This window comes from Peromyscus leucopus, chromosome 2 (assembly GCF_004664715.2).
Source record: "Peromyscus leucopus breed LL Stock chromosome 2, UCI_PerLeu_2.1, whole genome shotgun sequence".
NCBI lineage: Eukaryota > Metazoa > Chordata > Mammalia > Rodentia > Cricetidae > Peromyscus > Peromyscus leucopus.
The window spans coordinates 138,685,807-138,701,834 of record NC_051064.1 but is presented as its reverse complement, the minus strand read 5'-3'; the positions used below and the strand labels follow the sequence as shown (position 1 = coordinate 138,701,834).

Genomic DNA, 16,028 nt, shown 5'->3' with positions numbered 1-16,028 from the left:
GTTTGCTGGCTTTGGTTCTCAGCCTTTTGCTGATGTGGAAAGAGCACTTAGAAATCCTGATGAACACGGGCCCGGGGAGATGGCTCGGGTGGTGAAGGGCTTTGTCGCCCCAGTATGAGGACCTGAGTTCAGTCCCTGAAGCCTGTGCAGGGAGTGGTGCTTGGTGACACGGACTTGGGGTCCCAGTGTTGAGAAGCTGGAGACAGGCTGATCCTGGGGCTTGCTGCCCTGCCTAGTCAGTCATCCTAGGTTCTAGTGAGAGACCCTGTCTCAAAAGAGAAAGGTTGAGAGGCGTGAGAAGGCTCGCTAGGTAAAGAAAGGCATTTGCCACCAAGCCTGAAGACCTGTGTTCAATCCCTGGGACTCACGTGGTAGAAGGAGAGAACCAACTCCTGAGAATTGTCCTCTTGACCTCCACATAACGCCATGGGATGCATGTGCCTACACACACACACACACACACACACACATACACGAACATGTGTACATACAATCATAGGTGTATAAATAGTGGTTGTACTAGGTGTCTTGAACTCCATATGCAAGACCTTAAGATTTAGATCTTCAAGCCGGACGGAGGTGGCGCACGCCTTTAATCCCAGCACTTGAGAGGCAGAGGCAGGCAGATCTCTTGTGAGTTCAAGGCCAGCCTGGGCTACAAAATGAGTTCCAGGACAGCCAGGGCTATTACACAGAGAAAAGGTTCTGATCTTCCTGCCCTCTGCTCCCAAGTCCCTCCCCTGGGACCACAGGGGACACTACCACCCCTAATTGGTGTGCTGGGATGGATCCCAGAGCTCTGTATGTGCTAGGTAAGCACTCTAGCAACCGAGTTACACCCCCAACTCTACTGGGAGCTTTTAAAAGAATCTTAATTTGTGTTTGGAGTGCATTAAATGCTTTTGCAATGGTTTTGAGATGCTTGAGATGATTACAGCTTTTCCTGTTTAATCTGTTAATGTCACCCGTCATATAAAAGACTTTCCCATGAAGCCTCTCAACTTGAGCTCCCAGGACTGACCTGGCTGCAGACCTGGCTGGTTGCTGAGTGTGGATTTGGCTTGTGCCGGTGACATATTGTCTAGGATCTTCCACCCCTCTGGGTTTGAGGGTTGTGGTGACCGTGGTCATCATACTAGATGGTGGTTTTTAACTCTCCTTCTGCAAAAGTTCAAGTAAAATCAAGAACATTTGTTTCTTGAAATTTGGTAGCATTTAACAGTGAGGTCATCTTTGCCCGGCATTTTCTTTGGGAAAGATTTTTCACTGTGGTCTCAGTTTCTTTATTTAGGTTCTTTACATCTGCTTACCTCAGCTTTGGTAAGCTCTAGTTTAAGGAATGTATGAATTTAATTTACACTTTAACGTTAATTTATAGAAAGGTCTAGCATTTTCTAGTCGTTCTCTTGACTGTAATAGGTGTCTCTCTCTCTCTCTTTCTCTCTTCCTTGCACATGCTAAGTGTGAACTTTGCCACTCTTGTGTTTCTGAGATGCATTCCCACCTGTTGGGTCAGATGCCCCTTACTCTATTGTGAGGTTGGTCCAGATGGCAATAACCCATCGTTGTTGACTCATTGCTATCGGGTGTTTTGATCTTCCGGTCTGGGCTGTTACAAATGAGCCTCCTTTGAATGCTCTTGTGGGCATCTTCATGCAGATAGACTTTCATTTCTTTGAGCTAATACTTAGGGTGGAATTGTTGGTCATATGATACACATATGTCAGCTTCATAAGGATGTGTAAAACCTTCGCAGAACCCATGTCAAGTTGGATGCAGTAGCGCTCATCTGTAACTCTAGCATTCCTCTAGGGAGATGTGAGGGCAGATCCTTGGCAGCTAGCCTGGCGTACATAGTGGCAATGGGACCCTGTCCCAAACAAGGTGGAGGGTGAAGACCAACAGCTGAGGCTGTCACTGCCCTCCACACGTGTTCTGTGCATATGTGCACTTCATACACGTGAGCATACATGAGAGCTCATGGTCTGTGCACACGTGTGCACACACGCGGGCTCACACACATATAGTGCTAGCCATAGTGGTACACTTGTGTAATCCCAAGTCAGGAGACACAGGCAGGAATATCTTCTACAAGTTTAAGGCCCACCTAGTCTACAGAGAGACTTCCAGCCAGCCAGGGCTACACAGGGAAACCAAGTCTAAAAGAAGTTACAGTCCTGTTATATGCTCCTGTGGCTAATATGCAACAATTCTAAGTTTTTCTATATTCTTATAATGATTAGTTTTGTTCGTCTATTTATTCTGCTTTATTTTACATTATTTATTTTATTTTTTTAAAACAAGAGTCTCAGTCTGGAGACCAGGTAGCCCAGGCTGGCCTCAAACTCACAGAGATCTTCCTGCCTGTGTTTCCGGGGTGCTGGGACCACACCCAGTCTTATTTACTTACTGATTGCCTGAGATAGAGTCTCCTATAGAGAAGGCTAACCTCAGGCTCTGTATAGCTGAGGCTAGTCTTGAACTCCTGATTCTCTGACCTCCACTTCTGAGTGCTGGCATCTCAGGCCTGTGCTGTCTGCTCTCCTGGTCTTTCTGATTTGGTTTTGGGCTTTCCCGTTGGTGTGGGTGAGTCTCACTCCCTTGGCCTGGTAGCTAGTGCTGTCAAGGCCCCCCAGATCTTCCTGGCTCTTGGTGCTTTCTTCTTGGGGTACCTGTATTCCTGAGGGGTTGTGCATTTTATTATCAGCCACGGGGGGGGGGGGGGTGCGTTTTGACTGCTAACTAGCAGTCCCGTTCAGACACAGCTGACGTCAACATTTAATCCCATCGTGCATTTTGTCTATTGCTTTCTTAAGTATCTTTAATAGTTTTCAACTACATTTCATTTAGTATGCGCGTGTGCACACACGTGTGCTGCAGCCCCTGCGTGGAGATCAGAGGACAACTTCGGGGAGTTAGGTGGTCCTGTGCTTCCCTCACGTGGGGTCCCAGGATCGAATCCAGTCATCAGGTTTGGTGAGGAGTGTCTGCTACCTGCTGAGCCATCTCACCTGCCCTCTAAAATGTCTTGTAAAGGAAGGGCATTTACAAACTTTAATCAAGTCCATTGGCAATTTTCTTTCCCTTAGGAAGTCCCAAAAATAGCCTTTTATGATTTTCTCTGGAGGCTTAATGATTCTTTTACAGCTCTGTGGATGAGCCGCTTCCCAGGAATCCAGCTGCTTTCACCTGCTGCACCTGCTCCACCCCCGGCCAGAAGTCAGTGGTGTCCTTTGGGGTGCCCTGACTCCTGCCTGGACCTCTTTAAATTCATCCTCTCTTAGGTTATTTCAGTGAGTTGCTGTGCAGACTACTCTTTCCAGGGTTTGCTTGGTCAGTTGGTTAGTTGGTTTGATCAGTTTTTTAGCATTTTCGGGTTCTTGTTTTGTGTTGCTAAGACCCCCCCATCCCCCACGTCCCTTCCCAATTCCCAGTGCTTATTTGGAGGCCTCTGTCCCCAAGCAGCTGATTCTGGTGCTGTCTCTGATGGCTATATCTGTCTTTCAAAGTCACTGTGCTCTGTGAGTTCAGGCTCTTTAGCTGGGGGTGCATTGTTTGTGGTTCACCTGGTTTGTGGGTACTGTGTTTTGGGGTGAGGGAGTAGGCTTAACTCCTGTCTTCACCCCAAGAAGGGGACAGACCACGCTAGAGACCTGGACCACAGGCTGGCTTGGTGTTAGGGGGTGGCCTGGTCAGTTCCCTCTACAGGCAGGCCTGAGCCTCACCTTTTCTCCCCAGGGAGGAGTCTGGAGGGAGAGGGCCATCCACTCAGGTCAAAGTACGCCCTGGCCCAGTAGGGCATGTGTGGGGTGATTGTGTCTGTGGGTCCTTCCTGTGACCTCCTTCCTGTGACCCCGCATGTCTTTAATGCTGTCTAGGCTGCCCGTTGCTAACTAAGGGTGCCGGCTGTGGTGGTCCAGGGATGGTACTTTGGTGCACAAGGAGAGCAGAGAACTCAATCCAGCTTTCAAACGGCCTTTTTCCCACTCTGGGCACATGCTAGCCCAGCTCCGTCTCCTGGGAGCTTCCGTTGCCCCAGTCGCCTGGGCTCAGTCACATTTGCTCCACAGTTATCTGGGGTCGACTTCAGAGTGATGCAGGGGCAATGTCTGCTACTTGTTTTTTGTTTGTTAATTGCATTTAAAAAAAAAAAAAAACAACCCCCCCCCCACGGGGTCTGATGTGGCCCAATCTGGTATTACTCCATAGCCAAGGATGACCTAGAACTTGTGATTCTCCCAAGTGCTGAGATTAGAGGCATGCCCCACTCTGCCCTGTTCATGTGGTGCTGAGGATCCGGCTCCGAGTCTGTTCCGTGCTAGGCAAGCACTCTACCAACTGAGCTACAGCCCCCGTCCCCTTCTGTTCATTTTCGATCGAGGTGTGCAGGCCCCGGCCTGCCCCACCACACCTAGAGCACAGTGACCTGAGCTCCAAAGCAGAGTCACAAGCTGGTCACAGACACACTGGAGCCACCAGCCCTGGATTCTAGCTCAGTCTACAAGAGACAGGCCTGAGCCTTCATATTTAATTAACTAATTTTTGCAGTGCCGGGTGGAACCCAGGGCCAGTTCTCCACCACTGAGCTGCGCCTCCGGTCCGTAGTTTTTAAATATTAGAAACATTACAAACAAAACAGAAGAAAGAAAAACGTGAACAAATGAAACCAGAATGAGAGCCGAGTACAGTGGTTCACTTCTGTACTCTCAGCACTTGGGAGGTCAAGGCAGGAGAATTAAGAGTTCAAGACCAGCTGGGTGATGGTGGCACACGCCTTTAATCCCAGCGCTCAGGAGGTAGAGGCAGGTGGATCTCTGAGTTCGAAGTCAGCCTGGTCTACAAAGTGAGTTCCAGGATAGCCAGAGCCACACAAAGAAACCCTGTCTCAAAAAACAAAACACAAAACAAAACAAAAAAAACCCAAAGAGTTCAAAACCATACAGGCGATCTCTGTGATCCTATCACCCCTGTGTGCCTCTAACACCAGCCCTATAGAGAGACCCCCATCTCAGTAAATAGATAGATAGATAGATAGATAGATAGATAGATAGATAGATAATAGAAAAAAAGAGTTTAGGGCTAGCCCACCTCAAAAAAACAAGAAACAAACACACAGTTCCCAAACTCAAACACACACACACACACACACACACACACACACACACACAACACAAAGGCAGACTCCTCACTTGCCCCTCCCCAGCTGTGACACACACTGGATCACTCACAATTCCTCCAGTATTTCATGGCCTCTGGGCCTTTGCACCTGCTGCCTTCTGTTCAGTCTTTTCTTATGACTCCTTTATCACTCTGGTGACAGGGACCCTGGGGCTTGACCAAGTGCAGAATGGGTGGGTACATCATGGGCCTTGATCATCAGCAGGACCAGCAGCGGGATGGGTGGGTACAGCATGGGCCTTGACCATCAGCGGGACCATCAGCGGGATGGGTGGGTACAGCATGGGCTTGACCATCAGTGGGATGGGTGGGTACAGCATGGGCTTGACCATCAGCGGGATGGGGGGGTACAGCATGGGCCTTGACCCCAGGTCTACTGCCTCCAAGACCAAGATCCTCTTTCACCCACACCCAGTGCTGGGAAGACCAAATGAGCTCTACCAGATGAGCCCAGATGGGGAAGCTCATTGGAAGCCCCATCCCAGATGTGTGCTCCAGTTGTATGTCCAGGGTGTGTGCATATGGCTTTGATAGACTTCACACAAATGTGCTTTCAGGGCTGGAGACATGGCTCAGAGGTTAAGAGCACTGGCTGTTCTTCCAGAGGTCCTGAGTTCAATTCCCAGCAACCACATGGTGGCTCACAACCACCTGTAATGAGATCTGGCTCCCTCTTCTGGCCTGAAGGGATACATGCAAGCAGAACACTGTATACATAATAAATAAATAAATCTTTTAAAAAAAAATGTGCTTTCAGTGATGGGCTAGAAGTTAATGGAGGAGACGGGACAAGAGGGGGCTGGTGGTTTAGGGCTCACATGGGCTGGGATAGAACCTTGTTGCGGTAACGCCCGCGTTACCGATAACCGTTCACCTTGCCTGAGCGAAGGGCTGCGGATTAAAAAATAGAGACAAAAGACAGCGGGTCATCCGTACGATTGGATGTCGAATGCCGTTTATTGAAAGAGGGAAGAAACCTTAAATACGTACAGGCTTACAGCACAAATGGAGGAACCCCCGGAGGGCAGAAGTTCGCTGTCAATGGTCCACATTCCAGACTCAATGTTCTATATTCTTGCATCTAAGTAGTTAACTGCCCAAAATGCAGGATACACAACAAGGAACTTCCCTTAAGCATTCAGAAGGGTGGATACCGGTAGGGAATCCGAATAGGGAGGACATCTGATCAAGGTCAAGCAAGCAAGGCTGCAGCTACTCCCAGTCGGGGGCCGGGGGCCAGGGCCCATGGCGCCCACAGTTCCCCCCTTTTTATTAAATGAGCTTCTGACTTAGGTTGCGTGGGACCAGCAGACCACCTTACCCGTCATAGAGACACTTGCCCAGGCCACACAAGTGCTCTGTCTTAGGTTGGTGGCAGCCCCCCAAGCATTACCCGTCTCTGAATACTCATTATCATACAGACTCAACCATGTGAGCTGTAGAGTGACTGCTGCCAAAGATCTCAAAGTGGCACTGGGCTTGCAATCTGTGCGACACAGAAAAGACCAACAGAAGTCCGAACCCACCCATAGCCAGGAGGCTAAAGGCAATTGAACCATTCCCTTCTTAAACGAGCCTTACTGTAAATTGGAGTCCTTGTAAGGTGGTATCCCATAAGCAAATGGAACTTGAGTTTTAATAATTTTACAACTTTCAAAGCCAATTATAATGTATAAAAGTGGAATTAAATTTGTCATGCCCAATAAGAAGAAAGATTAACTAACTGTGGTAGCTACTTTTGCTGCCAGGGTCTCCATTGTGCTAGCTGTAGTAACCAATTACGAAATAGCAATCCCAGAAACAATAGCAGCAGTGGCCACCACTGCTATAACAGCAACAACGGCAACAGCGATGTCAGAGTCTCTTCTGGAGCGTGTGAGCATCATCTGTGTCTAGCTGCCACGGTCCACTGGCATGGACACGGCTCCAGGAACACGAACCACCAAGGCCCATTTTTCTTGATCTCAGCACTACTTAGGCTGGCAGGTCTGCAAGAGAACAACTGAGAAACAAAGAAAACAGAAAACAAAAACAGCAAACAAGGAGCAGAACTAATGGCCTCAATAATGGCCACATTCAGGCTCACAAATTTTGAGGTATCTTCAAAAAGGCTAGATGAATTTCAGGAGGCAAATAAATGTTGCACAGAGCCATTCCTGAAAAGTAGGTACTACACCAGCTTGAGGGGGGTTGCAAAATGCGAAAAAGGCTTAGCTGGTATGCTACTGTTTACAACTGAAGTTCATTGACCTTCAGAGTTATCCTTAATCTCCAAGGTGTGGTACATTCTCAATGTTTTTTGAAAAAAGTTACCATACATTACCTTCTAAGGAATCCAACCACATGGCTACAGTTCCTAGGCTTAGAATAATGTTTGCCAAGGCTGGCCGTATTGGGCTCTCAATCCCCATTGGCATCAGAAGGGGAGAGTTTTTTAACGAAGGCCCAATAGGTCTCTGCCATGTTGGGATTCAGCAGCAGCCACAGGGCGCACACAGCGTTCAGGAACCCACAGAGGAACTTCATTGTCCTGTGGAAAGACACAAACAGATCCCCGGGCCCACACCAACACCGGATCGGGTCCCCTCCAAGTGCCAGTAGAAAGATCTTTCCATTGCACCAGAGGATGATTTGCAACAGGAGCCCTCCAGTGCTTATCTGCAGCAGATACTCCAGCAGAATCCACCGATAAAAAATTTAAAATATATAAAACTAGGGAAATAGAATGTGGAGAGGAAAGATGAGCCCCTAACTCCCCCTTTTTTACTTTAGCAATATAAGTTTTTAAGGTACGATGGCAGCGTTCTACTATAGCCTGCCCTTGAGGATTATAAGGAATACCAGTCTTATTAACAATAGAAAAATCTTGACAGAATTTTGAAAATCCCGTACTACTGTAGGCGGGACCATTATCAGTCTTTATGCATTTTGGCACTCCTATGTAAGCAAAAGCATGAAGACAATGATTCTTTACACAAATACAATAAGGGAGAATTAAGATCTATATACTGTACGTGAGCCTGTTCCAGGGTCTCTTGCACACATTGTAGGGCTACACGTCCTTCAGCTGTTAATTTATGGGGAGATGAAGGGTCAGGATCGCCCTTTAAGACATCATACAAGGGGCGAAGCTGACCTGTTGGAATTTTTAAAGTGGGCCGAAGCCATTGAATATCTCTCAGAAAGGTTTGGAAATCATTAAGTGTGCGTAGCTGATCCATGCGCAGAGTAATCTTTTGTGGGCGTATGCCCGTGCGTAACAATTCATGACCTAAATAATGATAGGGAAAAGATACCTGTACCTTTTTTGGGGCTATCTGTAAATTAGCCAAGCTAAGAACCTCTTGTAAATAAGAAAAGGCATCAAAAACAAGTTTTTTATCTTTAGCAGCCATTAATATATCATCCATATAGTGAATTATATAAACACCTGGAAAAGCTTTTCGAACTGGAGCTAGGGCCAAAGACACATAAATTTGACATATAGTAGGGCTATTGGCCATTCCTTGAGGCAATACCACCCACTGATATCTCTGATAAGGTTCCTTAAGATTTTCTGAAGGAACACTGAAAGCAAAGTGAGGACTGTCCTCGGGATGCAAAGGAATGGTGAAGAAACAATCCCTCAAGTCAACCACAATTAAGTGCCAATGCTTAGGAATTGCCACAGGGGCAGGCAAGCCAGGCTGTGTTGCTCCCATGAGAAGCATGGTTTTATTTACAGCTCTAAGATCCTGTAACAGCCTTTATTTTTCTGATTTTTTTTTTTAATAACAAATATAGGTGAGTTCCAAGGTGAAGTGGAAGGAATGATATGTCCAGCATCTAACTGCTCCTTAACCAACGCATACGCAGCCTCTAATTTTTCCTTAGCAAGGGGCCACTGTTCCATCCATACAGGGTCATCACTTTTTCAAGTGATTTTTATCGGTTGCATAATCGAAGGCTGTTGAGTAGTGACCTCTATGGAAAAGATCCTAATCCTCTAGTATCGCCAGGACCCCTAGTGACACAGTTTTTGTCTGCCACAGGGAGCGGGTCTCCTTGCAACATTTTCCCTAAGCCTTTGCCCGGGCAGTAGCCCTGACTCTTTAGCATCTGTTGTACAGGCTGTGTAGTAAGCACCGCTCCCATGCCATCCAACACATCCTGTCCCCACAAGTTTACTGGAATGTCAGGTAGCACAAAGGGTTGAAAAGTTCCTGCATGACCTTCCTCATCCTTCCAATTTACAAGTAGCTTGCTCTGTAATGGCGTCTGAGCTGTGCCAATACATTTTGGTTAGAGGTAGAATTTTTAAGGGGCCAATTGGGATCTCAGGATTCTTGTGAAAATACAGATATATCCAGCACCAGAATCCAATAATCTTTCAATCTCAATCCCATATAATTTTATTTTTAATTTAGGCTGTTTATCATTGATAACTGTTTGTCAAAACACCTTTTTTCCTGTACTTTCAAAGCCTCCAGTTCTATATATCGGCACCATTTTGAATTTAAAATATGAAAACAATAATAATTGAGCAATTTTATCATCAGCTTTTGTTTCCATGGTCCTTTTTACATATGCCAATTATAAAAGCATTAAATACAATCTCTATAGGATTTGAAAAGGTAAACTTTAGGTAATACTCTTCAGTATTTTATAAAATTTTAAAGAGGATTCTTTTTTATAGATTTCAAGTAACACATTAACACAAATAGCCAATTATTAACAATGTGGACCAAACAATTTACCTGTATTTTATTTACTGGAAAATTAATTTTGTAACCTCTTTATCAGGAAGAGATTATCATTTATGGGTTTATCTTAGCAACATTATTTAATAGGCTAATAACCCAATTTATTTTAGGTGTTATATTTTTATAGAATTAAACCAAGAATTTCTAGAAAGCAACTTAAATCACAGAGCCAAATTTTCAGTAATGGTCAACAGACAAGAGCACATCTAATATATAGTTCAAAATTATGAATCCTGTTCCTTTAGTTTATCTATCATGAAAATCCAAACATTCATCCATCCAAACTTTTATTAAGACAATCAAAAGAACAGAACATCCTTTATTCAAACGGCATTGACTTAGCATTCAATGTCCTGACCGAAACCATTTTTCACCAGAAGTTAGGCCCGGTTTAAACTTTTAGTGCTAGTCCCTTCCCAGCCCCAGCTCGCTGGCTCTGCCCAGTGCTCAGGCTCTATTGCTAGCGCCTGCTTGGGCCACACTCCATCATGGCTCAGCCTCCTACCGGCGTGTACCTGTCCGCCCGCTGCTTTGGGCTATCTCCTGTACGCCTCTGTCCGCCACAGCCGCTGAGCACGCCCCGCACACACAAATTCACGTTTAAACTTTCTACTCCCATGAAGGGACTACCTAATAACGAGTTATTCCCACCATAAGGGAAAAACAGAAAAACATTTCCCACGAAGGGATCCTAAATATTGAATTATTCCCACTCTGAGGGAAAAATAAAAAACATTTGAACCAAAATTAAGCAAACAGACAGTAAAACTTTAAGCTCTGGGCTCGCTTGCTGTTCAGCCAGCAGCAATGAGGCCTACCTGCCGATTCTTTGTAATTCAGATGCTGCCGCTCTGCACTGGCGGGAAGAAAGAGCTCAAAAGTTTTCAGCTATCCTGAAAACTCTACAACCGGAAAAAGTCTTTACATTTTCCATTACCATTGGGAAGAGGCTTCTCTCTTTCCTTCATCCTTCCTCTACAGGGCCCAAATCTTTAGGCCTAGTTTCAAAAATTTTTTCCCCTTTTTACCGGGAAAATTCTTTTTTCTTGATTAAAATTTTTTCTCCCTTTTCTAACGGGAGATTTCCTTTCCTTCCCTCTTCTTTATTGGGAAGATTTTCTTTTTCATTTAAAATCTTTAGCTGTCTTGCCCTTACTTAACTTTGGTGCCTTCCTGCTTCAACAGTCCAATTAACTGACTGTGAGCTACCTGCACCCATTTCAATCCACTCTCACCTGTAAAATGCCGGCCGGCCTTCCAAGAGTGTCCGTCAGCTGGTCCTTCTTTCTCAGAATCTCGGTAGGAACCTCCATTTGTTGCGGTAACGCCCGCGTTACCGATAACCGTTCACCTTGCCTGAGCGAAGGGCTGCGGATTAAAAAATAGAGACAAAAGACAGCGGGTCATCCGTACGATTGGATGTCGAATGCCGTTTATTGAAAGAGGGAAGAAACCTTAAATACGTACAGGCTTACAGCACAAATGGAGGAACCCCCGGAGGGCAGAAGTTCGCTGTCAATGGTCCACATTCCAGACTCAATGTTCTATATTCTTGCATCTAAGTAGTTAACTGCCCAAAATGCAGGATACACAACAAGGAACTTCCCTTAAGCATTCAGAAGGGTGGATACCGGTAGGGAATCCGAATAGGGAGGACATCTGATCAAGGTCAAGCAAGCAAGGCTGCAGCTACTCCCAGTCGGGGGCCGGGGGCCAGGGCCCATGGCGCCCACAGAACCTAAGGGGCTTTGAGGCCACAGAGTGAGACAGAAGGAGGCCCCGGGAAAGGAGGGCCCAGCTTGGGCTGGAAGGATGGGCTGGGCCCGGAGCGGGTTCTAGGGGCCAGCTACACCACAGTCAAGGCCTGCATCTCCCGGGCTTGTGGTTTTGCCTCTGGGCTTCAGTTTCCGTATCTGCAGGTGTGAGTTACAGCCAGCCCCAGTGAGCGTGGTGGTGTGTGCTGGCTGGGTTGTGGTGGTGTGTGCTGGCTGGGTTGTGGTAGGCTGTGATAGACTTGCTAATGCAGCCTGGAGCCTTCTTTTCCTCCCCCAGATGGATGCACACTCTCAGCTGTGTGGCACTGCTGTAGAGCCTGGGAGATGGGTTCTAGGGATCCCTCCCTCCCTTCCTCCCTCCCTCCCTCCCTCCCTCCCTCCCTCCCTCCCTGTCTCTTCTGCCTTGCTAACCTGCCTTCCCCTCAGCAGGGTTCATTTCCTCCTCTGTTGGCTTACCACTGACAGGGTTTTGACCTATTCTGTTGGCCCCTGGTAGGCAGTAGCTGCTCAATAAACAGCAGCCCAGGAGCATTGTTTGAGCACCACGGGAGGTCCTGGGACACTGGAGTTCTGAAGTCCACCTTAGCTGGGCCCCAGGGGTGGAGGGCAGACTCATGGGAGAGGCTGTCATCTGGGATGACAGAGGCGCCCAGGAATCATTGCTGATGTCCCTGAGCACTGGGGCAAGCAAGTCCCGGGACACTGTGTTTCTGTTCCTTTTAACTTTTTAAACTGCTTTGAGGGCAGTTAGGCAGAACAAACAGCCTCAGAGGAGCTGTGGCCCAGCCCTGCCCCTGCTACTCAGTGGCCAGGGGCAAAGGCCCTAGGCTTGGGGCCAGGCACATCTGGTCCGTAGCTGGTTCTGCCTGTCTTCAGCTCAGGGACCTTGGGCAAGTCCTATCACCCCTGTGTGCCTCTAACCTCCCCTGAGATGGGTGTTACACAGCTCTGTACCAGCGACTTCCTGGGGACCGACTGACCCTAGACTGAAGGGCCCAGGGTTGCAGAGCAGACACCTTCACCCCTAGCACGGGGCCCGGTACCCAATGTCAAATGGAACCCGTAACAGCCTGTGGGAAGGTGTGTCTGTAGCTGTGCTGGGGAGTCCTGCCCAGGAATCCCCTCTAATTCTCCACACACACACACCCCACACACACATCCCTCCCTTCCTTCCTTCCTTTTGTGACAGGGTCTCACTATATAGCCCTGACTAGCCTAGAACTTGCTTTGTAGCTCAGGGTAGCCTTGAACTTGAGCAATCCTCCTGCCTTTGCCTCCAGAGTACTGGGATTACAGACATGCATCACCACACACGGCCGTGGGTTGCACACGTGTGTGGTTCCCACTCCTCTACTGTTCACTAGCAGTGTGCCCAACCACCTTTAGCGTGTATGTCCCGTCTCTTCCCTTTGGTGGGAATATCCAGCTGAGCGTGAATGACCAGATGTGATTGTTTATAGTGTGGGGAGCTGAGGAAAACCCTCTGCTGGAGTTCTGAGGGCAGAATCTGGGCTCCAAGCAACAGAGAAGCCAAAGCAAACAATAGGAGAATGAACTGGCTCCCATTCAGAGGTGAGCTTCAGGCATGCCTGCATCCAGGGCCTGGACACCATCGTCCAACTCCTGGGTTTCTCTGTAGGTTTCTTTTTTGTTGTTGTGGGGTTTTTTTGTTTTTGTTTTTGTTTTGAGACAGGGTTTCTCTGTGTAGTTTTGGTGCCTGTCCTGGATCTCGCTCTGTAGACCAGGCTGACCTCGAACTTACAGAGATCCGCCTGGCTTTGCCTCCCAAGTGCTGGGATGAAAGGGGTGCGCCACCACCACTCGGCATCTCTGTACGTTTCTGATCCACCCTCCAGGTGTTCTCCTTGACAGGGCCTTGCCGTTCAGGTGGAGAAGGTCCCCACATCAGCCAGTCACCCCGCCCACCACAGCTGAAGGGAGTGGGCTTCCCTCGTTAGGAAGGGGAATGGATTCAGAATAGCCAGATACGACAAGCAGGTGTCACCACGTCACCACGGTGGCAGCAGAGAACATCGAAGAAGTCCTGTCTCATAAGCTGACATTGGAAGCTTCGTGGAGCGGTCATCCCTGGGGTAGGGATGGGAGGCTAGCCTAGGATAGCCCCCATGGGCTCACTGTCTCTGCAGAATGGTGGGTGACCAGGGAGGGAGACAAGTCACATTCAAGGCGAGGAGCTGGATGAGAGCCTGAGTGGCCTGAGATGAGCGTGGCTTTCTGCCAGCCCCACAGCCCAGGCTGAGCCAGGAGACTCTGCTGACGTACAATCCCATGTCACGGACCCAGTCCACGTGGAGCGGTCCTGTTAGATGCTGGGGTGCCAAAGCATTGCGTGAGGGGTCTTCCAGGCCTGGTTGGCTCCCAGCTCTCCCACACCTTGCCATGGGTTTGGGCCTGAGAGTTCTGCCCACGCTGGGTCCTAGGGAGACTGCCTAGATAGCTTCCAGCACACAGTAGGTGCCCTGTGAAGACTTCCTCCTCTTCCTGTGAATTGCTGGGTGACCTTGACCAGCTTTCTTCACATCTCTGCCCTGGGAGCAAAGACAGCCTCCACCAATCAGAGCTGCGCTGGTTTCCTTGAGGTCACTATCACGACAGGTGACTGTTTTTTCTCACTGTTCCTTGTCCTGTTGAGTTCCCGTTCTTACAGGCACCGTGGCGAGAGTGAGCAGTCCGTGTGATCTCTGCCCACCCCCACTCCTGCCGGTGGTTTAATTTTTGAGTCAGGAGCTCAGGAGCCTGGGCTGGCTCTGAACTTGCTCTTCCTGCTCCCACTGTCCAAGTGCTGGGGTGACAGGCCTGAGGCACCACACCTGCCTTGATTAGCTCACCACATGCCTATGTTCCTGTCCCCCCCCCCACTGCTGAGAGCCTCTAACACCCCAGTTGCTGGGAGCCTGACTGCTGGTCACGGGCTCAATTGGAATGTGGAGAGGATGCTGGGGGGGAGGGGGGGGCAGCTGTCGACTACCAGCATCTGCGCGTCCCCCGCGTGTGCCACCTGTGTCAGGCCCACCCAGCACGTTACAAGTTCAAGGCCAGTTTCCACACAGTCCGGAGCCTCCTCAGCCTCCTCCCAGGGTTGTCCGGGGCACCAACCAGGTCCTCCCAGAGGAAAGGCAGCCAGGACAGAGCTGGGGGTGGGGAGGGTGTCTGAGAGTGGGAGCACTTGGTTCCCATCGTCGTTCTAGGAGGATGAACTGAAGCTGGGGTTTGTGGCAGAGGTAGGAGTGTACCCAGGAACACATCCTGCCCAAGTCCTGCAGGATTTCCACAGTCCAGCTGGCCGCGGATGCTGGGGCAGGGAGCTGGGCCCAGAATGTCCTAGGAGTGACTCTAGGCCTTTCTTAACACGTGACCTCAGGCAGGTAACCGCGTCTCTCTCTGGGGTAAGGGGAACCCCTCCCCCAGGAGCCCAAGACAAGCGTGGCAGACTGAGATTTGGGAAGAACGTATTGTATTCAGAGTTCTGATCACTCGGTGTCATCCAGTCCCTATCGCGTGTGTATTGGATAGAGCAAATAGTGGCCCATTTCCAGCTGGGCAGGGTGCTGTTGTAGGAATTTACACTTGGGCCCCAAGAGGCCTCCCCAAAGCAGAAAAACACCCACATGGACGGCTGAATTCTGATGTGGTCACTTGCTGTTTGACTGTGGGAAAGCTACTTAACCTCTCTGTGCTCTTGTTTTCCCATCTGTATAATGAGAAAAGCTGTAGGGTTTATCTTGCTGGTTATTGTGGATTAAATGAGTAACTAGAGATAAAGTAGCCCCGGCTAGCCTGGAACTCATTATATAGACCAGGATAGCTTTGAACTCAGAGATAGCTACCTGCCTCTGTCTCCAAGTTCTGGGATGAAAGACATGCACCATCACACTCTGACCACCTCTCTCTCTGTCTCTCTCTGTCTGTCTCTCTGGGCTAGCCTGGGCTTCACAGCCAGACCCTGTAAGTTCGGGGCAGCATGAGGAAGGAGTGTTCTCTAATGCTGCGCTTGACATGTTTTCCTCTGGCGATGTGCTTGACCTAAGTTTCAGAACCTTTGCAGACAGCCTTTTGACCTCTAGTAATCTCCTCCAATGGGAAGAAGACTCATCAATGTGCTGTGTGACTCTGGAAGGTCATGGACCCTCTCTGGGCCTTTCAGTTTTTGATGGTAGTGGAAGGATGGGACCGCCACATCTCCTGGTAGTGGAGGGGTTCCCTCCGCGAGGGCTGGGTGCCGCACGGGAGGGAGCAGGGGCCTGAAACGCACCTCGGGGACGCATGGCTCCTGAGTCCCTTCAGCCTCCTCCCTGCTCAACTTCCAGGCTCA

General features: G+C 48.8%; 1 protein-coding gene across 2 annotated transcripts in view; it reads left to right on the top strand.

Moving 5' to 3' along the window:
- Alpl (alkaline phosphatase, biomineralization associated) overlaps nt 1-16,028 on the top strand; it is a 61,013-nt gene that overhangs the window by 14,628 nt on the left and 30,357 nt on the right. The window lies entirely within an intron of this gene.